We start from the raw sequence: 25,327 nt of genomic DNA, 5'->3' as shown, positions 1-25,327 counted from the left end.
CCAGTCTGAAAGTTCTTCCTGGACTCCTGAGCACTTCATTTGTATCATCCCCTTGCAAATCCTTCCCTTTCCATCATTCTGCTTCTCATAAAATTGAATTTTAGTACATGGAGGAGGAGTTGGCAAGCCTTCTCCAGAATCTTGGCATGTGGGAAGGGGTCTCCAAGCCTGGAGCAAAGCAGTTTGTTCAGGCAGCCACCAGCTGGGATGTTTGCAGCTTTTTGTCATCTTGTCTCATGCCCAGATGACAGAAAGGTTTATTATTTTAGGCAATTAGGGTGAATGTTCCCCACTTGTTTTTCATCTTTGGTATGATAAATTTGGTGATGAAACCCTGAAGAATTTTTTAATGGTGTTTTTTTTTTTTCCTTATGCAGAGGCTGAAGGCTAATAACATTATAAAATGTCATCCCTGCCCTCCCTTACCCATGTTTAATAGAAATAATTTAAAGTAAAAGCATTACCTTTCATGTTGTTGCATTACCTACAGCAAGAATCAAATAACTCTATGCACTGTAAGGTGTGAGATGTGGTGGCCAAGGCTGAAGGACTGATGGCAAGCCTCTGGCAGGGTAACAGGCAAACACTTTACTGGGAATATTGTCTGGAAAAGATATCAAATAATCCTCAGGGCCCAAATAATCTTGAGAAGCCTCATCTAGAGCAGTGTCTCATGAGGGGCACTGTACTTGAGAGATAATTTGGACCAGAAAAGAGATTTCAGTAGAAAAGGAATATTCAAAAGTTCTGAGGATACAACCTGTGAGAGGTTGGGGAAGGGATTTCAGTTGTTTAGCAGAGAGAAAAAGGAGGAGAGACATCATGATAGTCTTTGGGTGTGTTAAGGCTGCAGTAAAGAGAAAATCAGTGTGTTCCACATATATTCTGTGGGTACAACCAGAGAGGATGTAAGACTCAGAAAAGATTAATAATGCATGTTAGAAGCACTCCTTCTTATGTTATCAGACTGAAGGTTGGGTTTGATTGCCAGGTGAAAGTTTGGACTGATTTCCATAAGGAATGAGAAAGCTGGTCTCACCTAGGATGAGGATGATGCATCACTTCCTCAATGTTACTTTCAGCCATATTCTTTGATTGAACACAAACTATTTATGTTGTGTGCATTCTCATATTTTTTAACTCTTTCCCACGTAGAAGATTGATCTTTCCTCATGCTGATGCTTAATAATGCCTAAACAAAGTAAACTTAAACAGTAAAGGACATTTTTCATGAGGGTAGCTTGGATTTCCTGGCTGCTCTCTTCAGTGACCTGACAGCTTCTGTTTCTCCATCTTAAATACATTATGATGGTCATACAGTAAGTAACTAATGAAAAATAGTTTTGACCTCTTGGAAGCTTTAAATGCTAAAATACCATTTCTTCACTTATCATATTCATAGTTCTTTTCAAATCTTGGTTTCATGTTCACCCAAAGCTGCTCTTCCATAAAATTCTTTTTTTGGAATTGTTCTGTTCTTTTTCTTCTTTTATTGTGTTGAAATTCAATTTTACAGTTGTATCAAAATTGACATGTACTTCACCTATTCACCCTTGAAAGCAGCTGCAGGATTGCTTGCTTTGTGACCTCTTCTCTTCAGCAATACCTTCTCTTTTCTCTCCCTCCCCTTTGCCTCTCAAATGGCCAGAATTTGAAAACCATCTGCTGTCAGGCTGGGAGGTGCTTGCTGTTTTATTCCAGTTTGTAGCTGCTGGCACTTTTCTCTCCATGGCTGTCCTGAGTCAGCTCCACACTCCTGAGACCCAGCCTGGGAGAACTTGCAGAAGTCAGTCTGCTCAGAGTGGTGTGGAAGTCTGAGCTTGTTAAAGCCTGAGTCTTCAGGAGGAAAATGCCCAAGTGAGTGTTTAAAGGAGGGAGTGTTGGAGAGGCTCTGGCTGAGCAGACATCTCCTTCTGGCTTTGTGGTCTGTCCCTCCTCCCCCTGCTTCTGTTGTCTCATCCTGCTTCCTCTGATGGCTGCTGCCTTAGAAGTGGCTTTAGCACAAAAAGGGTTTGCTTTGAAGTACTGTGGAAATACCATTTCTAAGAAAATATGACCAGCAAAACCCCAGCTTTCTTTTTCAGCTACCTGGTTAGAGCACAGCACCAATATCTGTGTTTCTCCTCTTCTGGTGTAATATGAAAACTTTCAGTGACTTTTATGGTTCAATTGCTTTTGGCAAACTTGGGTTCTCCATCTTAAACCCACGCACTTGTATAAACATAACTGGCTTCAAGCTGTGTCAAATATAATCACTTAGCTACAAAAACAAAAACACCCAGTTATAATGGCTAAGATTCCACTTTTTATAAACATTTTAGACTGAAAATTAGAATTTGGAGTGGCAGTCACACCCTACTTGCTAGTATTTTTCCCTTTTTGGTTCTCCCATTCATTTTTCCCTATTGTCATGCTCTTTCTATTTGCTAAAAGCACATTTTTTCTGCTCTGAGCCCCACAGAAATATATTCTGCCTAAATTGTGTCTTAAAAAAACCACAGAGACACATGACAATGGGAAATGCAAAGCAAAAGCTGAAATATGACACCACCATTGCTTAGGGAGAGGAATACTGAATATTAAGTGAAATCCTGAAGTTTCTTGCACTGCTCCCTAAAAGCAGCTTGATATGGGTGGTGAGCATTAAAAACCAAACTATGTTGTGGAAGGAATAGAGTCAGCAAAACAATTCAAAGAATGTTGTTTCTGTTTGAGAGTAAATATTTGTTCTACATTACAGTCAAATAGGAAAAAAGAAACTAAAAAATCATTTTAAAAAAATCAGTGTGCTGGCAAAAACAAAGCCACAAGTGGTGGGGCAAAAGAGATTGCAGGGTTTATTTTGAAGAGGATCTTGGGATATTTTTTAGCAACACCTCCCTCCCACACAGTGCTCCAAAGCAATGGATCACTTTTGGCTTTGTTTGAAAGTTACAAATACTAACAAAAAAAAAAAAAAAAAACCAAAAAAAAACTCCCTCTGCTTTTTTGAAAACTGAGAGCAAAAGCATGGAAGTGCTGTTCTGTACAAAGGAGGTCAAAACAGCCCTCACTCCCCCAGCACTACCCAAACTTGAACTCTCTGGAAGACTCTTCCTGAAATTCAGAAAACACAGTTCCACTTTACATGAACATCACAAGCTGTAATAAGAATTCAACTTGTTTTATACTTGTCTGTAATTCCAGCCTTAAGTTTAAACAAAAAACCCCAACCAAACAAACAAAGAACCAAACAAACAGAAACAAAAACCCAACAACTCTGCCAAACAAATATTAAGCCTTGTGTTACCTTCCACTAAGCTGCAGCTCTGGGACTGCTGAGGCTCCAGAAGGGCAGATGAGCATGAATTAGCTGCTGATCCTTTTGCAGGCTTCACTCCTACACTTCCCCAGGTATTATTGTCTAGTTCCCTTCCCAAACACACTTCCCAAAACCCTCTGAGTGGAGCTTGGAGCTGCTTTCAGGGTAGGCAGGGGCAGGTAAGGGAAGAGCTGAGTGGGACATTGGTGTGAGCTGCTGTTCTTGCTGCTTCCCAGCAGGATGGGGCTGGGCTACAGAGGAGTTGTTACTCTGCCTGTGCATTCCCAGAATTTCCTCTGTGTGCCTGAAGGCAGACTGTGAACCTATGGAGATAAACTCCCAGAATCTCTTGCAAAGCTTATCTGGAAAGGCAGGAATTATCTTATGTGTACATGATAGAGATCCCACACCTGAACTGGGTTAGTCTGCTGAGCACCTGCAGCAAAAGACATGTTTTGTCAAATATTTAAGTGTGAGTATCATGATGGTTGCTTGGTTGATTATATGGACTATATTAACTACTGAACAGCTTGTAAATACTTGCTAGGCTGTAAAACTCAGAGAAAACTGAAATGTTCAGAATAAGCTTCAAAAAAACCCTTGAGAATCTTCTATAGCTCTTTGTACAACCTGGGTATAAATTCAGCTGTAACTTACATTATTGTCTTCTCAAATGATAGAACTAGTCCAAATTTAATAGTAATACAGCTGAATTGTTGAGAATTCCAGAGGTTTGTGTTCTCTGTGGTCCAATTTGCTCTGTTGACAAAGAGAAAAGTGTGTGGTTAATATTACTAGAGAAAGTACACACTTTTATTGATGGAACTGCTTTCATTTACTTGGTTTTGGAATACATGGGTTTACTTAGGGAAAAGCCAGATGCAGATGATTAGATGAAAGGGAAAAGCACCAAAAACAATAGGATGAGACTAAATCTGTGGAGCCACCATAATATATCTGCATATCTGGATTGCTATTTTCTCCTAATGAGTAACAGGACCCGGAAACCCTTTAACACATGTTACATTCACAGTGAATCAGCTCAAGGTTTTACTCATATCCTTTTTATACTTTTATAAAACAAAATTTGGATCTCGTTCCAGCAATTTAGAAATGTTTTATGGCAACTGAGTCAAAGAGTTTGGCAGGTTTTGCAGTTTGGAAGGCCATTGGAATGTTTTGAAAAAGCCATTCTAATGTCTTAGTAATAATGAGGTAAGAGTAATAAATTTTTAATAGCAAAAAGTAGGATTCTAATTTTTATTTGAATAGTTAAAGAATATTCACTCTCTAGGATATTCCTGTCGTTTTTGCTTTTCAAATGATAGATTCTCTGTAAGGAAGGAATTGTCCATGGGGAACCTTCTGACTTTTTTCTGTATTTGCATGTAGATGGATGGTTTGATTTGATATAAAGAGATGAACTGCCCTGTTTTGTTAATGGCTTTGTTTAGATAAACTTGTTTAGAAATAATTGCAAAAATTGGTGGTCTCTTTCCTTATAAAATTGCAGAAAAACAGTTACAAATACATCTTGGTTTTCTAATATCAAGCATATTTTTTCAGGGAGGTGACAGAAAGACAATGTAGGATGGAGTTTTGATGTTCAGTATAAGGGCCAAGAAGGTACCTAGTGCTCCCTGGAAATTATGAGAGTGTAATAGCATAAAAAAAAATTACACCCCTCTTTCTTAAATATTTAGATGTCAATGGGAACCACCAAGTCAAAATGTTTAATGGGGTCTACATGATTCTGGCACAAATAATATTTTAAAATATTAATATAAAATAAAAATAGTGATATTTTTATTAAGCTTGCAGCCTAGCAAAATATGTGTGTGGGTTTTTTGGCAGTAAGCATTAACAATTCCTAACAAACAGGAACTTGTCACTGGTGCTGCGCTTTCCCAGGAGGACCAGGTGAGGAATGAAAGAACACACAAGTGCAAAGAGTTGAGGAACTGGTTTCTTGCTGCCACGGTATTGTGTTAGGTATTTTAGGAATATAGTTGGATCTTCTTGTAAATCAGTGTAAAGTAAGGAGTAAATGCATGAAAGTTAACAGAAGGTGGTTAAAATCGTTGTCTTCCAAGTGTTGGTGTGTTAACTCCATGATGTCAGCTGACTTGGCACATGGGAATTTGCACAGGAATTGTTGGATCGTTTTGTTTGTGCAGAAGTTACACTGTCAGTGGTTTGGCTCTGGTGTCCTTCCTGAGAATCAGGCTGTGCTAGGTGTTGCATGTGATGGTTTGAAGAGGCACCTTGGCAGTCTGACCACTTCCATCAGTAATCAGAGCACTTCAGTGTACTGCAGCGCTTGTGAAAAGGTGTCAATGTGTCACAGTTGTCAGAGACCTTAAACAAAGTAAACATAGGCTGTACTGGAAGGGTGTGAGGAACCTGAGACTAAAATGTTGCAATCTGAATTTCCAGCCTCCCCTGTCTGATCAGTGAAGCCGCTGGTTCCTGACCTACAGTGGAATGAAGCTTGAAAACCACCAGGAGCTCAGCAGGGTTATCCCACCTTTGATCAGCTCACAGAGCAGGAGTACACTGGGCTCTTGTCACTGAGGCTCACTCCTGGCTACCAGCAGAGGAACAATCTTTGTGTGGCTCTCTTAGACCTTGAAAATGAGCAAAAACCTTGAGATTTTGATTTTCTTGTTAAGCAGTATCTGTCTGATATGTGTGCCACTGGGACACGTATGGGATGCCTTTGGGGTTTAATACACCTTCCCATGTGCTACTGTGATTAAAATACACTTGTAACACTGGTCTGCAGGGCAGGTGTCCCATCTGCCAGGCTGTTGTGAGCAGCAAATGTGTATGGGCACAGTTATGCAATACAGAGAAGTGGTTTCTCGTTTGTGGTTTTTTAAAATTAAGAGAACTCTGGGGAAAAACAATATTTACTCAGCATATTTGTATTTTGTCATAAACTGTTATTGCCTTTAGTCCAGATATGATGATAAATTATTAATTATTCACCGTTTTGTGCTTTTTTGTGTCTTCACATTGTATGGGTAGCTTGTTTCTCACTGAGGCATTAAGAAGACAATGCATCTGGTAATAGCCAAACTTTCATAAATTTGATACAAATTAAGTTAGGGAAAACAAGAGCAAGCAATCATAGACTATTAGTGTTTAAAGAAAGCTGTACTTTCTTCAAAATTTGTCATTTAAAATATGTATTTGTAGATCATAATCTCTTAATTTTTTGGTTGTATTTTTAGGTTTGATTTCTCCACTTTTGGTGTCATAAAAACAGCAGTTATTTTAACTAGCAGTCACATCATTAACAATCTTTGTAGGTTTTTTATTGTTGTAGCTCATACTTACCAAACTCTTTTTTTTTTCCTCCTAAAAGCTATTTACTCATAAATTATTTACCTGTATAAAATAGTGAATAATGAAATAGTCTGTGTACTTTTCCAGTAGATGCTGAAGAGTAAGAAAGGAAAGTTGGACCACGCAGTCACCACTGGCATCTGTTAGGATTATTATCCTGTATAACAGCTTGCTTTTACTAAGTATCTTTTTGATTGGCCACCAAGCCTTTTCTGGACTTTTAAAATTTGATAGTTGAGTCAAGCATGTAATTTCAAAGATTATAGTAGAAATCTGGACTTGGATTACAATTTTATGTGTGTTTGACTTCATGGCAATTCTAATTTTCAGACTGTTCTTGAAACTAATAAATCTACTATTTAGTTCAGACAGATGCCAAATAAATGGCTTCTGCCAGCCTGGCTAATTTTTTCCTTTTTGCTCTTTGAATACAAAGATAAGTATTCTGTTAGTGTTCATTTGAAGGGACACATTTGAAGTAATTGGATATGTACCTCTATTCATCTTTAGGTTATTAGTTGAAATTCAGCCAACCTCAAAGTCATTAACATGACTGAGGCTGTTTCTAGCTAATGTGAAATGAGCTGGAAGTCTTATCTAATTATTGCTAGGCATCTATAGTAAAATGCTTTTGCTGTAACTAATGCAGAAAATATATCTGTAGTGGGCACAATTAAGTATATAAATAAAAAATAATGTAACTTGGTGATTGGTGTATTTTGCTTAGTATCTTGTAGGAGCAAACCTTAACAGCTGGTAAGGCTGAAGGCTCCCCAGGTGTCATCTACCCTGCAGCAAGTCTCCCCCAAAATCTCTCAGATCAAATTCTATTACTGTTTTGAAACTACGCTTTTCACTTTGAGATATCTTTTTTTCCTGCTTTATTTTTCTTAGCAACTTCATCACTGACAAAAAAAAAAAAAAAAAAAAAAAAAAAAAAAAAAAAAAAAAAAAAAAGGCAGCACTGGCCCTGCAGCACAAAGGGTGCCAGGCCATGGCTGTGTCTTTGTGCATGAAGTGCTCAGAAGGGTCTGTGGGAGAGAGGCTCAGCTTCCAGCAGAGTTGTTTTGTGCTTCAGGAAATGCAGCCTGTGCCATCATCAGGTCTGTAGTTCCAAGGGACAGTGGCCTAATATAAAAGCACTAGCAGGAAGTATTTAATGAAAATCTAGAAGTCACTTCCATGGTGACAGCTCTGAATTTTCTATATCATAAAGATAGCAAAGCATTCTCTTGAAATAAGAGTGACTTGTTGAATGTATAAATGGATTTTGTGATTAAATCTGACTATTGAAAGATTGTATTTTCAACCTCAGAGAAGAACATTAGCAAGAGGGACAAAATGCAGTTGGAAATTGAGTTGCTCCAGAGTAATTTTAAAATTAAAGTCAGCAGCCCTGAATATTACAGCACCTGACTGGATTGTTTTACCAGGGACTGGTTGGATTCATGATGAATGCACCAGATCTGAGGGTTGTGCAGCTGCAGGGTGAGATGTCTCTTACTCAAGAAAAAGGAATCCTTCCTTTTGCACTCATTTGAGGTGCACTCCACTGCTGTCTCAAATCCTTGATGGAGTGAAAAGCCAGAAACCCACAGCAGAAAGTGGGGACAGGGCAGCTCCACCCTGTCCCAGAATCAGACTGGGGTAGGAGCAAGGAATTGCATTTTCTAGCCAGATGTGCCAGAGGAAAGGGATCCAGGTTAACTTTTGTGTTTGTTGTAGGTTCTGCAGGTCTGTCCAGTGACATTTCCCACATGCCTGAAAGCAAGGAGGCATTTTAGGAGTGTTTCTACTATTACAGTTGTCTCTGATATAACGGGGACTTTTTTTCATATGAAATCATATAAAAGCAGTACGTTATGGCATTGACATTGATGTTTTGATGTTTTTGTATTATTTGAAAAATGTTCCAAGCCAAAGGAAAAATGCCCCAAATTAGCTTAGAAAAAATATAGCCCAAAGAAAAAATGGTCTCCTGGATAAAATCCAACTCTGGAAACAGAAAGAATTAGATTGTCATCCTGACTGGCACCAGCTCCTGCACTGCATTTGGCAGATTACTTTGGTCAGATTATAACAGATTAAGTGAAGAGGTTCTGGTTTCCAAACAGGTTAATATATAATGATATTTTAACTGATAATAAGGGCCAATTCTCAAAAGTTCTGAAAACTTTGAAGTTTTATGGATTTTAAAAACAATCAACAAAATTCTTGTGTGGAAATGTATGTAAAATAATGATGTAAAGACACAGACTTAGTGTCTATTTGCAAAATTACTTTAAGGATTTCTAATGCCAGAAATTAATAGGCATTTGAAAAGAATGAAATGCATGACTGTTATAAAGGCACAAAATAGATTAAAATAACAGCAGTGTTCATTTTTTAACCTCCAAAATTAAATATCTTGTGTTCATCATAAATACTACAATTGAGAAGATAGTGCAAGTTACAAAAGCTCTTTTTACTTTGTTTTGAATGCAATTGGAATTTATTTCTGCTTCAGAACAAGAGCTTAGAGGAGAAAAAAAAGAAGTTTCCTATGACAGATGATTTTAATTTACTTCTAATAAATCTGACTTGTATTGTACTCATTCTCCTGAGCTCTTATTGGAAACTGCCTGAGCAGAAAGTTCATTTTTCCTGAAAAGTCACACTTCCTCCTGGATGTGAGTAATAACGTGCATGTTTATTTAGTAATTTATTTTTTTTTAAACTAAATAAAAGACCTCTCCAAATACTCAAGGCTGCCAAGAAGTAGATATTTGCTGGTAATTTTCATGGTAAGTTTCCAGAGCTTCTTTTTCTACCGTACAACACCGTGTTATTCTGAGGTATAATAGAAGGTTCTTGTGCTTTTAAAGCATTGAGAAGCACTGGCTGTAAATGAGAGGACCTCTGGCTCTTATCTCAGTACCTCAGGTTGGTGGGACACTTACATTGTTTCTTGATAAAGGCTCCTGAGCAGGTCTGTGGTTCTCAGAGGGAGGGATCTCTCACTAGTGGTATTTGTTCTGCATATTGAAAATCTTGCCTCTTGCTGTGGCAATTTCTCAGGGTCTTGAGGAGAAGAGAGAGGAAGGGTTGAGGAGGTGCAGAATGCACTGGATCTTCATCCTAGCATTTGATTCTTGCTGAGGAAATGGCCATTTAACCCTTCACAACCTGCTCCTTCTAGTAAAATTGCACCAAGACATAACTCCATCAGTCTGACCTTGGCAGTGATCTGTGTGTTCATATGAACCTTTCACTGGAGGCTCAGTTAACAGGAATGGGATGTTACAAACAGGGAAACTTCAGTTCTGGGATTGGAGCTCCTTTTTTTTCCACCTCTCTTGCTGCCATGGTGAAGCTGGTGGCTCTGGCAACACAGTTAAGCATCTTTTTGTGAAAAGCACATCTGGACAGCTGCACTCCCAGCAGACTATTACATTAATATTCACCAAAATTATGCTTTACCTAAATTCTGCTATAAAGGAGACTTCTATTTTGAGGAATACAGCATATTCTTATACAATGCCAAAATAAATAGGGGGTAGGAGACAGGGATGAAACAGAGCTAATGAAGATTTTCTGCTGAGTGAATGTTTGGACTGTGAACTCTGCAGGGGTTTGGGCTGTGTATACACACTTGTGTTCTGAGGAGGCTGATGTCAACACCAGTGTCCAACAATAAATAAGATTTTGCAAAGAGGATAAATAAGATTGTGAGAAGACAGATAAAGCTGCAGCCTGTCCAAAACCAAAAGGCAGAAGAGAGGCTCATTGTGAGGTGCTGAACCTGTAAGAAAACATGAAGATTCAATGCCCTTGGAAAACAGCATTTTAAAAGACACAAACAATATCATTTTTATCTCCAATGACAAGGCAATAAAAAGCCCCAGAGGAGGTATTCACTTCAGTGCATCTCATGGGCCCATGAGGAGCCAGAAGCATGTCTGCTTGTCTCTGGTTTCTTTCTTCTGGTCCTCTAATTTTGGAGGATCAGAGGTGGGGGGCACAGTATATTATCTGTCTGCTTCCTAGGCTGTCCATGCAGGCTTTGAGCCAGGATTGTTTATTCTGGTATTGAATGGGATGGTATGGAATTCTGGTATTCTGGATGGTATTCTGGTATGGAATGAGATGGTATTGAAGCTTTTTGAGGCAAAACTGTCACCCTGGTGTGTAAGCTTCTCTAGCTTACCCTTCCACAGGTGCCTGTCTCTAACTTACACACTAAGAGGTGTTTGCTGTGCTGTCCTCAGCTGCAAATTCTGCAAATCAGAATGTATGGAGCTTGCAAGACATTCCCTGACAAAATGTTGCTTTCCAAAGTTGATATATATTCTGAAAAATGCCAGCTGACTGTGATGATTGCCAAAGAGCAGTGTTTTTAAGGCACCATTGCTGAACCTAAAATTTATGTCAAGAGCTCAATGAACCCTTTTCTTTTAGCTTTTAATCTGAAGCTCTGCTGACAGCACTGCTCCATTGATCTGCTGCATGGATCACTGAACTGTGGCCTTGCAGAGCAAGCTTTGGGAAGCTGTTAGCAGAGCTCCAAAGAGTGATATTATTAGCTCAACATTTGCTACACTTAAGTAGTGCTCCCAAAGGAGCAGGGTACTGGATGAGTTTTCAGAGTTCTGAATTCACCTCTGTTTTTGCCATTTATTTTTGTAGTGGTCTTGGGCAATTGCTTTTCTCCACAGTCAGTTAGTTGTTGCTCTTTTTACCTTAGAGAAGGATAATTGGTAAAAGTCTTGATGAGACTATGGAGAAAGATCAATCCTCAAGTTCCACTTAGATGTTTGAAACTGGGCTTTTATGCCTTATTTTTTTATCCAGAAAGGGAAGATACCAATACTCAAACCTGAAGCTTCCTAAGCTGGGAGGCTTAATGAATATTCATGCAGTGCTCTGAAGAGTAAGTGCCTAAGAATTTTCCAAATAATAATTACACCTGCTGACTTTTATTTCAAGCCCCCTTCCACCCTTGCTCCTTCATTATTTTAACATACAATCTCTCAAGGGCTGTGGAACTGAGACCATTGGAATTTCATAATGAACATTTCAGAGTTGTGCATGCAGTTTGCTTGAATATGATGATAATTTTCACCTATTGTTTTATTTCTCCATGTTCTTCTTGTTTCAGGCTTTTAGGATGAGCTGTTATAGTGGGATACAGCTTCACTGTAGACTCTGATATAACTTTTTGCTAGTGCCATGGTGTCAGAGGGTGACACTATCCACATATGGCCAGGCTGTGCCCTGCATCTGCAGCCACCAGTGGGGGTGATGTGTTGGCATGGTTGAGTATTTTTATTCTGAATCATTTATTCTTTCTCAGTATGAGAGGTTAAAAAATGAAATCCGAGTAGTTTTAATTAATCCATGCTGCAAATAATCTCTGCCTTGGCTTGCAATCCAGTCCTCTTCCTCCCTGCTCCTGGACTTAGGCAATCCTGCAGGCTAGTGCAAGCCAGGAATGTAGGTCTGGAGTGACCTGTGATTGTCCTTCCAGGCCAGACTCCTGGGGCTGGGGGGTTGGGTGTCCCTCTGAGCCCACACCTCCTGCTTGGCAGTGGCTCAGCATCCCCTGCTCCATGTCAGGATAATGAGGTGAGGGGCCCAGGGCTGAGAGCACTGCCAGGATGGCTGTCAGCCCCTGACTGCTCGCCAGCCATCTGAGCAGCTTTGGCATTGTGCATCCAGGAGGGGCTGGAAATGGAAAGTCATGAATGCTGACATGGTTCTGCCATCATCATCATCATCGTTATTATTATTTATTAACATCTGCACATCTGGTCAGGCCATGGCTTGTGCAGAGGCAGCTCCTGCCAGTGGGATCTGCCTCCATCCACAGGGCTGCAAAGTCAGGGAAACCTGCACAGTTGTGTAGAAACTTCTTAGTAAAATTTAATGTCATTAAAGTTATTAATAGCATAGTAGTTATGTTAGTGATTTGATACATTTAATGATTTAATAATGATAGTTAATTATTTACTATATAGGAGTTTGGGCTTTTTTAAGATTAACAAAATGTTTCTCTTCAATACATCATTAAGAACTTTCCACTGCATTCAGGTCACATGGTTTAGATCCACATTTTCATTACAAAGCCAAAGACAAAAATAGACAACACTGTCAAAAAAGGATAAAATTAGTCACATTATCTTGAGAGGGCCACAGCTTGATTTGGATTTTCAGATGTGCTAAGAGTTAGATTATCTCAGCAGCTGTTGACACTGGGAGAACTTTACCATTAATGGGAATCATTAGACAAAGGATTTTTGGATCTGAGATTGTGTCTCAAACATTTAGTGTTGCACACTCACCATGTATATATTTGGTCTGTAGGGCTAATTTGGTGTTATAGCACAGCAGTTAGATTGACACCAGATTTGTGGATTTAGAGAACTGCAGAACATGAAATTTTTCCCATTTTTGACTGATGTCCCCATGAGGGAAATACCAGGGTGTGCACAGAATTGCCCCAACATGCAGTGTGGTTGGGAGATCAATGTATCCTGTCACTCCTTGTGATTTATCAGGAAACAGGACACAGAGGATGGCATGATTCTTTCATTACCCCAGTATTGCCTGATCATAGGGAAAAAGGGATTTCAAAACAGCCTGAGTTTGTCCCTAGAGCTCCATGAGCTTCATGGAGCATTAATGTAGGTACAGGTATGTCTATGGTCGTGTTCCACCATAAAGTTACTCCAGCATGAGTGGATATTGCTCTTAAAAACTCTCAGACCCTGCTTCAGTCCATCCTGTGGCTGCACAAGCACACATGCCAGCCCAGAGGAGAGGCAGAAGTGAGCCTGGCTCTGGGGAAAGCTGTGGTTTGGGAGAGGTGCCCATGGCTGCTTCTCTGGGTGGCAGTGCCAAGTTCCACTCTGTGAGTCTCTGTGCTGCCTCAGTTTCCCATCTGTGAACCACAGAGTGCTGCTTTGGAGCCCAAAAGGAGGGTAGGAAAATGGAGTGAATAGTCTCCAGTGCCTTGAGAATGAACATTGCTTTCTAAAAGTTGGGATATCTTTGCTCTCCTGTTTCTCTGACTTGAAAAATTGCAAAGGCTTTTTTTAGAATCCATGCCTTCATCATCATCATTTCTTGATTTAGCTATTAGTCAGTTTTCATCACTTTGCCATCTGGAGTGAAAAGAAAGCCTAAGCTGATTCTGCCTTTCTGTGCATTTCTCTTAAGGAAAATTGTGGTTAAAAAAAAAGTTTAATCATGAAAAAACAGATTGAAGAAGCAAAGAAGACAAAAAGCCTTACCCCAAGCACACATTTGCTTCTTTGCTATAAACAGCCTATTTAACTGAGATAAATCTTTCTGTTTTTGTTCAAGGAATGCTGTAAAGGTTCATGGACTGTGAATGACCTATCTTTCTCTTGTTTTTCTTCTCATGTTCCTTCTGTTTCATCAGGACCACCTGGCCTTTTTGAACCACCTTTCTGCCATTTTCAAATGCTCCAAAACAAGGGCTTATTTAAATAATTTATATTTTTCTCCTGGTCTTTTCTGCCTTTTGCCAATTGTCTGTCCTTGTCTTGCTTCTAGGACATGAACAAGGCTGCCTAGCATTATTTTATTGCTAATGTATATATCTGTGCTGAGCCCCTACAAATATGGGAACAGATCTAGAAATGATGGAACATTTTATCCTTTCTAATGTTGTTTGGGTTTGGATTTTTAGTTTTTTTTGGCTTTTTTTCTTTTTTAGTTTTAGAAGTTTATTTGCTATAGCCATGGTTCTCAAACTGTAGCTTGACAAATAAAATGGTTGCAAACATTCATCTTAACAGTTTCTTCATTTTCAAAGCACTTTGACCAGAAGGAAAGTGGTTTGGGCTTTGGTTTTTTGTAGATAGATATATTTTGCTAGAATTCCCTTAAAACCTGCTAAAGTGGATTTGACTGCTTGCTTTCTTATTGTAAATAATTTCTAAATTGAATGATGAAAAATACATGTAGGGCAACATACATTTCACTAGGAGGCTTTTAAAAATGCTCAATTTTTTGATGTTCCTGTAAGAAGTGTCTAATGTGTCTTCCATGGAAAGGAAGTGAACAGATTTCTTTCTCACATTATTGCCCCTGAAGCCTGTGAAATTAATCCTTCTCTAAAATCAGTATGCTGCAATTTATGTGTAGGGAATGTCTCAGACTTTCTCTGGATTAAAGGCCACAGAGCTAATATTTGTATGAGAATTGAAACATCAATATATATGCTTGATTCTTCTCACATTTTGCTTTTCTTCATGCAGTGTAAATCAGATGCAAATAGGAAAGTATTAGGAGTAAAAGATCAAGATGATAAAATGCAATTTCACTTAGCAGCCATGAACAGCACCTAGAAATTGGACTGGGACATATAATTTACACAAGCAAGACCAGTCCTGAGCTTTCTGTACTTTTGCTTGGGAAAGACCTTATGTTCTTTGAAATAGATGTGTACTTTATTAATTTACTTGTTAACTCTGATGAAAATGTATGGGGAAAGAAGGGGAAAGTAAGGGAAGACTAGGAGGAAGATTCAGTCCAGTTTGTTTCAGGGTCTGCAATTTGGTCTGTCTTGATGGAGGACAGATGCTGTCAGATTAGAGGCCACTGTCACCCCATCTCAGTTGCAAAGAGGGTTGCATGAGTAGTCTAATAATGACCTAATGAGGACAGATGCAGCATTAGCTTCTGGCTCAAGCAGCCACTGTATTAATTTTGAAGTGAGCAGCAGCAGCAGCAGCAGATGGTGAGATGAGGCAGGGATGCAAATGCTTGCCATGGACAGCTTTTATCTCTGTGCTTTGGCTGCAGTGGGTGCTGGTCAGTCCAGGGAGGGATCCTCACTGGGCTCAGCTGCCAGACACGGGCTGACACCACTCCTTTGTGCTGTGATGCAATGGGATAGCTTTTATGGAGAGTCAGCACATTTGAGATAATAACCGAGACCAGCAGATGCATCAGTCTGTGGCTTCCTAGTTAGGTTGTGAGTCTGTGAAAAACAGAACACATACACTCAGGAAAATGTGCAAACTTGCTATAAACTCTAATCACTGCTGTGTTGCTTTTTTCCTTGAGGGAGGGTGCTGGGATTTTGCCCTGGAGATGTCAGTGGGAGGACATTTGGCAGTGCATCTTCTTTGTTACTGAGGAATACAGGAAGAGCTAGGAAACACCTTTTGGCAAATGTGGTTAAACAAACCATCCAGGATCTCATCCAGGCAAACAAGGCACTGGATTGATGGCACACCCAGCCTTTGGTGAAGCTCATGTTGATCATGGCATTCTCTCAGCTGTGACTGAAGTTTGGTGAGAGCAAAGGGACGTGCAGTGAACCTCTCAGTCGTAAAATGCAGCTTCCCTGCCCAAGTGATACTGCTGAAGGGCAGAGATAATTTGTGCTTGCTGTGGAGTTTGAATATAGGGTTTTGTTCTGAACCCAATGGTCCATTATTTTGTCTTTATGGTATCCATCAGCTGGCACAAATGAGCAGTCATGAGGAGAGAATATGCTGAGGATGTAGGCAAAGTGCTTTTCTTCTTCCCTCCTATGGCCTGACAGGAAGTTTTTAGATGCTGTAGCAGTGAGGAGCTGGTGTTGCTTGTGCTGTTTGGTCCCATGGCAGCACTTTTCACAAAAAATAAATTATCTCCTTGACCTGAAGAAATGCAGCCAGACTCAGATGAGTGAGAGCCACTGGTAATGGTGACATTTTGGACATATGTCCTCAGAGCTTAGAAATATACTCTGAATGCGGAATAATAATTTTATTTTTTTGTAAATACCACCTCTGTTGGAAAGGGCCAGGTGTGAGGACAGGATGGAGCTGGCACAGCTGGCCAGGCAGTGCCCATGCTGGTGCCAGGATATGTTCTGCCAGCTGCCCTGGTCTCCCATCCTCAGAGCTGCATTCTCCCACTGCTGGCAGGAGGAACAGAGCTCTGACTGTTTGTCTGCTTTACTCCTTTTGCACAGGAATGAAATCAGTGCCTTTTAGATGTTAATAACTAAAACACTTTTTTTTTTTTTTTTTCCTGTCTCTCTGAACTCATCCTGCTGCTTTGGTTAGTGAAACTAATCAGAAGGATTGGGAGTTTTTTTACCATGGGAAAACATTTGCGGGGTCTGACCCAAAGGTAGATAAAAAAACCAGCTGCATGACGAGACATGGTGCAACTGTTGGTCAAGGAGGAATGTGAGGATTATTGCTGAAGGGAATGCTGAAAGAAAGAGGGATTTCATGGGAGAGAGGGAGGCTGCTTGGCAGGGAAGAGAAAGGCTGTTCCAAACATATGGGGCAGTGTGACCAGATGTAAAAAAACCAGATAATGTCCAGAAAACAGAAAATGGTGCAAGCCATGGAGGTAGATTTTCCCTGGGATGTTGTAGGTAAGTCTGTCTAGCACAGTCTGTATTCCAAAGAGGTGCAAGGCTGATGGGATAGAGGAGGAAAGGTGGCTGGAGCAGCCTGAGAGAAAGGTGTTGACAGCAGTTTATTACTGTTTCTTAAACATATGTTTTCTGGTTTCATGATAAATTCAGAGCACAGCCATAGTTAAAATGAAATTCTGTAAAATCCAAGTACTTGCTGCATGTCCAGGGTTGCAGTAAATTAATTGGGCTTTAGTGAAACTGCACAAAGGTGTCAGGTAAAGAACCAAAGTTTTGAATAAGGGTTGTTGTCTTCTTTCTTTGTTTTTTTTTTTGTTTTTTTTTTGTCTTCTGAATATGTCTTGTTTTGTGGGTGATCAGTACTGCAGATGAAAATCACCAGGGAGGGTTGCACAGGGAACCTTGGTCAGTCTCATTTGGCTTGCTGCAGTGATGTGCTGAGTGAAGGAACTGAAAGGAATAATTTACTTCAGGCTGACTGAGCTCAGGTTTTTCTTTCTAATTTATTTTTTTTATTTGTTTCCAAAAACTATAACATTAAAAGTTTATTTAATTTCCTTGTCTTCATAGTAATCATGAAGAAGAACCAGGAGGAAGAATCAGAGAGACATTGGTGTATTTCAGAGAATTAACCTGAGGGGTAGAGGGAATTGAAATTCTCCATTTTAGAATTACAGCTTTCCTACTTTATCACAGCTAGCTGAATCCCCTGTTGAAAGGCATATATTGCTGTTTTCAATGGAGAATATATTTCATGCATTTATGGATCATGTGTGTCATCTGTATCACAGTGTACATCTATTAATAGAAATTTTCAAAAGCCTGACAGAAAAAGCAGAACATGCTTCTCTCCTTGGGGAAAGCATCAGACAGTAATCAATGTATGGCAGAAGTTACTCATTGCATAATGAACCCAGCAGTGAGAGCTGTCTTATAAAAAAATGTTGTAGGACAGGAAAAAAAAGGGGTTCTTTTCCATCTTCACATCCAAATGTGAGAATTTCTGGATCTATTCTTATAAAAAGCAATATTATCTCATTTCTGGCTCTAATTTAGCTGCACACTGGAAGTCTGGAGCTCCAGATTCACAGAATGAAAACTTTCAGTTGTACTGCTCATATGGATGACATGATCAGACTCCAGACTTGAACAATTTATAAGTTTGCTGTTTGACGTGGATAATAAAATTGTTGCTCAATACAGAAATGCCAAATTACAATGTGTGGTTCCTACCATTGCCATATTTGTATTTCTCTGTCATTGTTTTGCTATTCTGTTTCTCCATTCTATTAATTTCCTTAATTTGCTGTCTCACATTTCTTCTGGATTTGTAATTATTCATAACTTTGGAAGAGATTCTACCCTGAGAAGGGATCTGTGTTCAGCTGAGGACCTGAGTGGAGAACTCCCAAGAGGTGCTGCAGTGCTTCTCTTTGTTTTTACTGCCACAGGTCACTTGTTTCTGTGTGTCTCAGCCTTATCTGAGCCCCATTTCCCCTGGGATTTGGAGACAGGCAGAGACTTTCACCTCCTGCCACAGATTTTCTGTCTTCATCATCAGAGAGATGCTTTCCTTTTGTGCAATCTCAGCCTGTCCATTAATTCTGTAGTGGCTGCTTATCTTTTGTGGTCTGGGGAGAGGGAGGAGGTGAGATGATGCAGGAGCCAGCAGGCAGGACCTGGAATCTCTTGTCCTGGTGGGACAATGTCAGCTGATGCTTTCTGAGATGGTTAAATGCAAGAAATTTCATTGTCCTTCTGCAGAAGGGTAATGGGGTCCAAAAAGGAAACTCAACCTGAGTGCCCACAGAGAGGCAGGAGGGTGAGACTTTCTCAGCCTGCTGGGCATCCAGTGAGGCTAAAATCCATGTTCATGTGCTTACAAAGTATGTTACATTTATTTTGGGAACAAAGGAAATCTCATATGGAAAGCATACTTTTAGATAAAGTCTTGAACAACTTTATAAAGTCCACTGCAAGTTTATATAGTTAGTTATCAGCTTTTTTTTTCTTTTCTTTTTGGCCAGCATATTGAGTTCTATGTAATAATTGGTACTTAAATAAAAATATATGTCTTTAAGACTAATATTTTTTCTTCTTTTTTTGGTTCTTTTGTTTAGTTCTTTTATCTCTTATTTCTCCTTTTTTCATTCTTCCTTCTCTGTTTTATTTTTAGGTTTGTTTTTTTCTATGAGTCTGTGAACTTCCTTAGAAGTAGATGTTCCACTCCAAAGTCTGTGGCATTGCTTAAACACTGGTCTGCCCCTTAAAAAATATAAATGCTTAATCCATCCACCCTGTGCTAATGGATACACCCCAGCATTGCTGTCACTCATTGCATGGCTGTAGGATTCATTGATGGAGCAGGATTTTTGGCAGCTTGTTTCTTGTCCAAACATTCCTTAATGCCTTCCCACCTCTCGTTTTGTCACCCAGGTATTGGAGCAGTAGCTTTTGGAACTCTGATAACTTTGTTGGAAATACAGTTTTTTTAAAAGCCAATTCCTTGGGAACTGAAGCAGAGAGAAGAAGGAAAAAGAGGAATACAAGTGGGTTGTGCTGAAGTGATCCCTTGACATTCACTGAGGTTGATATAAATATGCATGAGGCAGTAGGATTTTCTAGGAGATGAGTTTTGCCTCTCTTGCCCCAAGCTATCTGGGAAGAACCTTTGTTACAGGCCAAGGAGTGCCAGATTTTAAACAAAATATGTTTTTTGTCAGTTTTTAGAGAGGTGTAATTGTTTTTATGCTAAAAAACTCTAATGGAAATCCTTATATATGTTTTACTTGCTTCATACTCATTCTTCATCTCTAGGGCTTCATTTTCTGTTTAGGGTTCACCCTTTTTAAACACACTACAATTCTTTACTGTAATGCCATGTATCCCCAAGCTGGTCATCACTTTCTAAAGCAGGATCTAGCATATTTCTCAGGTAGGATCCATCACACCTTGTACATGGTGGTTCTCAGGCCAGCAGAGAAGGGCAACCAAGAGAAAACTCAAGTCTTGTCTCATCACTGGGTGTTCCTCATGCAGCAAGACTTTTCATTTCTTGGGGAAGGAGATTTCAATAAAATTTTCAAACATGTCAACTAGTTTCTGGGAGCATATTTAAAAAAATAAAAACTTTTTCTTCTGCTAAATATGCTTTCACTGCATGCTTACAGATTTTATGTGCTTCTGTGGGAAAATCTTTTCCTGGATAATGGTAAAATAGTCATGAAAGGAGCTTTTTTATTAATTGCTGGATACAGGATATTTGTAACTGTATTATAGGATTGAGTGAAAGTGAGTCAAAGTGATTTTATTTTTTTCTTCATAAAGATTTTTGTCTTCTTTGCTCTGCATTCATTGTAGTGTCCCTGATTTTTATAGCTTTATAAAAAACAGCCATGGTTTCCTCAGCAGTAGTCTGTTATGAGCATTTCATTAAAATATTCAAATTACAGCATCCAAAACTAAGGATAGTGACACTATTTCAAGAGAAATGGATGTAAACATGAAGTTCACATTCTGCTTTTTATTTTAAATGAGAACATATTTCTGGTTTCTATAATGTTGCTTGTGTACCCAAATACCAGTGAGGTTTTTTGAAAGATTGGGAGGGTCTCTGTTTCAAGAAGTTTTTTTATATATAGGTTGAAGATTATCCAATACTACCCATTAATCCAATCAAATTTGTTTGGGGAGGTCAAGTGGGATCACCTCCCATGAAAGTAGGGCTCAAAATGCTGATGTAGATTTTTTGCTTTCCTGGAAGATGTACTTCAGGAAAAGACACATCTCTCCACAAACAGAGGGGTAGCAAGGTGAAAGTCTCTGGCCTGTACTGTATACAAAGTCAGATTAGGTGATTTCTTGTAGTGGGTCTCTGTTCTTGCCTTCCACTTCTACAAATGACAAACAAAACAGAGAACAAAATATCTAAGCACAGAGAAATTTAATTCAGCAATGTTCAAGGAACTGATCAATAGGATCTTCTAAAAAATTTTAGCTCAATTAAAATTCATATTTCTATGATAAATTTGATACTTATGTATTTTCATAAATGCATTTATAGCAGACATGCAAGTATGGAAGTGAAGTTACTCTGTGTGGGAGTTTTGTGCTGTATGGAAAAGTCAATAATTAATAAACATACTTCCTTTCCTCCTTCCTGGGCTTGCATTTATTTTTCTTTAAAAGTTCTTTAGTGTAAATTAGTCAACGGAAAAATCATTTTCAGGTCATTTGTGCTATGGCAAATTTAAGAAATACTGTAATTGCTAGGACTAACCAAAAATAATCTGATCATTTTTCTAATGAGCTCATTCTTGTCATTTCTTCTGGTTTAAGCAACCATGAAATCATGTATGTGGTATGGAACTGCCCCTACGATTTTTTTCTAATCAACTGGAAGTGAAAACTATATTCTTTTAAAAAATAGTTATAGATTAGTACCCATAAACATAGATTTGGAATAATTGCATCATCATGCATTTTTAGTCCCATTTGGTTTTAATTCTGGTTTGGAACAAAGTCTGCAGTGTGATGTAATTGCCTTCCTCTGATTATTTTTTACCTTGGTGTATTCTGTTGCTGGCTTGTGTATGTATGATATAGTTTTTATGCCCTGCCATTTGAAAAACTTACAAACTCCTGAGAGCTGATCTTGGAAAACCTTCTGGACTTATCATTGTTTTTTTATTTGTGCATGGCAATTACAGCAGCCCATTAGGGGCCTATAATTCCTATTGAGCATAGAATGGACTTCTCATGATTTAATATGGAATATGATTCTGCTCCTCAGTCAAGCTAAAATCCTCTTACTGTTGTGATTAGAATCCCTGGGCTCCACCCTGCCTTTCACCACCTGCCACTTACCAGTAATTCCTTTGGCAATGAGAATACAGCCAAAACTGTCAAATAAATTGCCCCTTTTTGAGAGCCTTCTTCTGATTATTATTCTTTCTTTGTGGTGATGTCAGATTTCCAAGGGTAATCTCTCACTGGAAGAGTATGTTTTTCTTTGGGACTTGCTTCACCCGCTCCTTTTGAGTCTCCATTTAAGAAATAATGATTGCTTACTGAAAATATGTAGATTTTTTTTTTTTTTTTTTTTTTTTCTTTTGGTGAGCACATCATCACATTTCTAGGAAGGTGAAAATAAGATTTTTGAATCCAGAAAATCAGTCAAAAATTGACAACAGGGAAACTTGTTTCTTCCCCTGAACATCGAAGTTTATTTGTTTGCCATCTTGGAAAAAAGAGTTTTCAGTACTTTATTTCAATACACTCTGTGACAGTATTTCTGTTCATTATATAAGCAGCAAAAGTACTAGTAGAGGAAAGTATGCTTTTAAGATTTTGTGGAAAGTGTTTCTGGCTAGCTGGGAGTAGTGTTTCCCTTCTTTCCTTTTGGATGTTTGACATCAATACATACATGAAGTGAAATTCAGAACTCTCTTCCATTACACTTTGCTATTTATGATGCTATTAACTCCCACAAAAGAAAATACATCCCTAATTTAATCCTGGTAGAAACAACATCTCCATGTTCACATCTAGCATTTTCTAATGCTGCTGACAATTTCACTCTGTTGTCACACTAAAATTGTGGATCAGCATTCATGGCTGCTTGCTTGGAGTGAGTGCCATACTGACAAAGTTCACACCTGTGAGCTTTGCAAGGCAGGAGGAGCAAGTCTTGCCATGCTCTGTATTCCTTGGTGGTTCCTTGAACCTCAGTGCTGGACAGCAGGCCCAGGAGACATGCAGTGAATGTGAATGTGAATGTGTTGCTAAGGCTCTGTTTTGGCAGGTTTTCAAGTATTGCCTCACTGCTATCAGGTTCATCTTCCCATCCTCTTGGCCATCTCAGCCAAAGCTTTGTTTTTTCAGTCCTCTGCTGGGGCAGTTAAGTTGCTGCCAGTACCTTTGGTGGGCTGGTCATTGTAGGTCAGTGGGAAGGGGTCACCAGGGGCTGCTGCAATGCAGATGTTCTCCAAAGACACAGAGAAAAGCCACACGTTTATGGAGGCAATCAGGAGAGATCTGGGCTGGTGCCAGCTCCCAGAAGTCTCTCCAGCAGTGGTTTCCTATCTCTTGTCTTCTTGCTTCCCTGTCTCCTTCCCTGGTAACTCCCTCTTGCTCTGTTTTCATTTCTCATTGTGCAATCCGTTTATATTAGTTTATAAGATCTTGAGATAAAGGATCTGATAATTTTTAATAACTTAACACAGTTGTGTACACTTTGCATATCAAAGGTATCTGATGCTTTCATCCTTTCTTCTCTTCCTAGTAGAGGAGGTTCTCAGCAAAGAAATGAGGTGACTGTGGCATGCAGTATTCCATGGTGAAGAGGTGAAGGGAGAGCTCCCTTTCAGCCTATTTACAGTCACTTGCCTTTTTAAAGAAATCAGCAAACATGGCATTGCAAAGAAATGTTAGTGCAGTAATATATGCAATTACTAACAGTAATTGCAATTGCTAACAAATACAGCTGTAGAACTACATGAAAAATATACATTTCTTGTACTGCATACTGATTAGGTTTCATGATTGCCTAGATTGTATGCTAATGATATCTTTTGAAAGCATATATCCTATCCAGTAACTATTAAAATATTCATATATTCTGTAACTAAAATGAACAGTATTAATGCATTTTATATTCAAAGCATACTTAAAAGCTAGAGACCACTGTACACAGAATGGAATATACATCTTCTCTCTAAACTGTATAATTTGAGAAAAAAATAAGAGCTGGTTATTTGGGCATTTTTATTTTATTTTTTTGTTATATAGCCTTTTTATTTCCCCTAGAGTCCATGACACTTACCACTTTGCAAATGTGAACCTATGCCTTTGTGCTTCAAAAAGCTCTATGCTGTATGTATGTTGTTGCTTCATAATTTGAACAACTCTGGAAGTAATAGGGTTGTTGTGAAATACTTTGGATTTCTGACAGACTTCTAGAGTGTTTAGACAGTTACAAATGTGATGGCAAAAAAAATTACCATTCTAGCTGTGGAGTGTTTTTCATGAGCTGCATTGTGAAGTGATGCAGACAGTTTTCCTGTCATTTTAAATACCCTCTTTCTGCCAATATATTGTGAAAATCTTTGGGAAGCATAGTTCCTGAAAATGTGGAGAGTTTATGCAATGACAGTGCTACTGCTCAGTTGAATAAAAGAATATCATCACCAAGAATAACTTGGGCAGGATGGAATTATATGTACAAATGAATGGTGTCTTTGAGAAAATTCAGGGTTAAGGGTTTGGAGCACAAGTCTTAAGGAGCAGTATCTAAGGGAGCTGAGACTTCAGACTGGAGAAAATGGGACTCAGGGTGGACATTGTCTACAATTACCTGAGAGGAGGTTGTAGGGAGGTGGTGTCAGTGTTTTCCCCCAAGTAGCAAGTGACAGGACTGGAGGAAATGCTCTCAATTTGCAGCAGGGGATGTTTAGATTGGATATTATGAAAAATTTCTTCCATGAAAAGATGGTCAAACACTGGAACAGGCTGCCCAGCAAAGTGGTGTAGTCACTGTCCTTGATAAACACGTGGATATGGTGCTCAGGGATGTGGTTTAGTGGTGCACTTGACAGTGCTGTGGTTGGACTTGATGATCTTAGAAGTCTCTTACAGCCTAAATGATTCTATGAAAATACTTACCCAAGCACATTTCTTCAGGAATTTCTTGTTAAGAAGTTTTCATGCCCTGGTATTGCTGACTGGCACAACTTCTGTGTTTGCTGCTGGTTTGTTTGCATTGCCAGAGCAGTCAGACTAGGTACAGTCTCCAAATGCATGGGAAAATCCGCATTTCTTGGAGACAAGAATAGGCCAAGAGTCCCTTGCTGGAGTGTAGCTGACATCTGCAGGCTTCCCTGCACTGTGCTGTTGTCAAAGGTGGGATAAAGCAAATGCATCTCACATAAGGGTTGTTTAAACTTCAGACACATTCTCAGAAATGGAAGAAAGGATTCCAGGTTCACTTGGGTAAACAATTGTGTCAGAAAGGTTTTAGGAGTAGGGAAGAGCTGGTAAGGGAGTAAGCAGCAAAGAATGTACCTTTTAGAGGTCTGAAGGGGCTTAGCAGCAGTTGCCCAGTTAGGCCTTGAAAAGGCTATAAAAACAAATATGATTAAGTAGAGAAAAATTTAAGTGGAGGCATTTTGGAATGAGGATACAAAACTATAAATAGAACATCCCCTTAAGCAAAGGGACCAAAGAATCTCAGAATTATGAGAAAACTGAAGCATGAAAATGTGGTTTAGTACCATGGGTTTCCTCAT

General features: G+C 39.1%; 1 protein-coding gene and 1 long non-coding RNA gene across 5 annotated transcripts in view; one reads left to right on the top strand and one right to left on the bottom strand.

Moving 5' to 3' along the window:
* The window catches only part of AFAP1 (actin filament associated protein 1), a 110,737-nt gene that overhangs the window by 20,374 nt on the left and 65,036 nt on the right, over positions 1-25,327 (top strand). The gene's annotated exons all lie outside the window — the stretch shown is intronic.
* On the bottom strand, positions 2,667-4,971 carry LOC130252521 (uncharacterized). Its single transcript, XR_008840372.1, has 2 exons — positions 3,115-4,971; positions 2,667-3,078 (listed from the first exon to the last, which is right to left on the bottom strand). It is a non-coding gene; the product is annotated as an uncharacterized LOC130252521 (long non-coding RNA).

The sequence above is a fragment of the Oenanthe melanoleuca genome, chromosome 4 (assembly GCF_029582105.1).
Source record: "Oenanthe melanoleuca isolate GR-GAL-2019-014 chromosome 4, OMel1.0, whole genome shotgun sequence".
Taxonomy (NCBI): domain Eukaryota; kingdom Metazoa; phylum Chordata; class Aves; order Passeriformes; family Muscicapidae; genus Oenanthe; species Oenanthe melanoleuca.
Note: the sequence above shows the minus strand (reverse complement) of the source record. Positions and strands in the feature narration are given on the sequence as shown.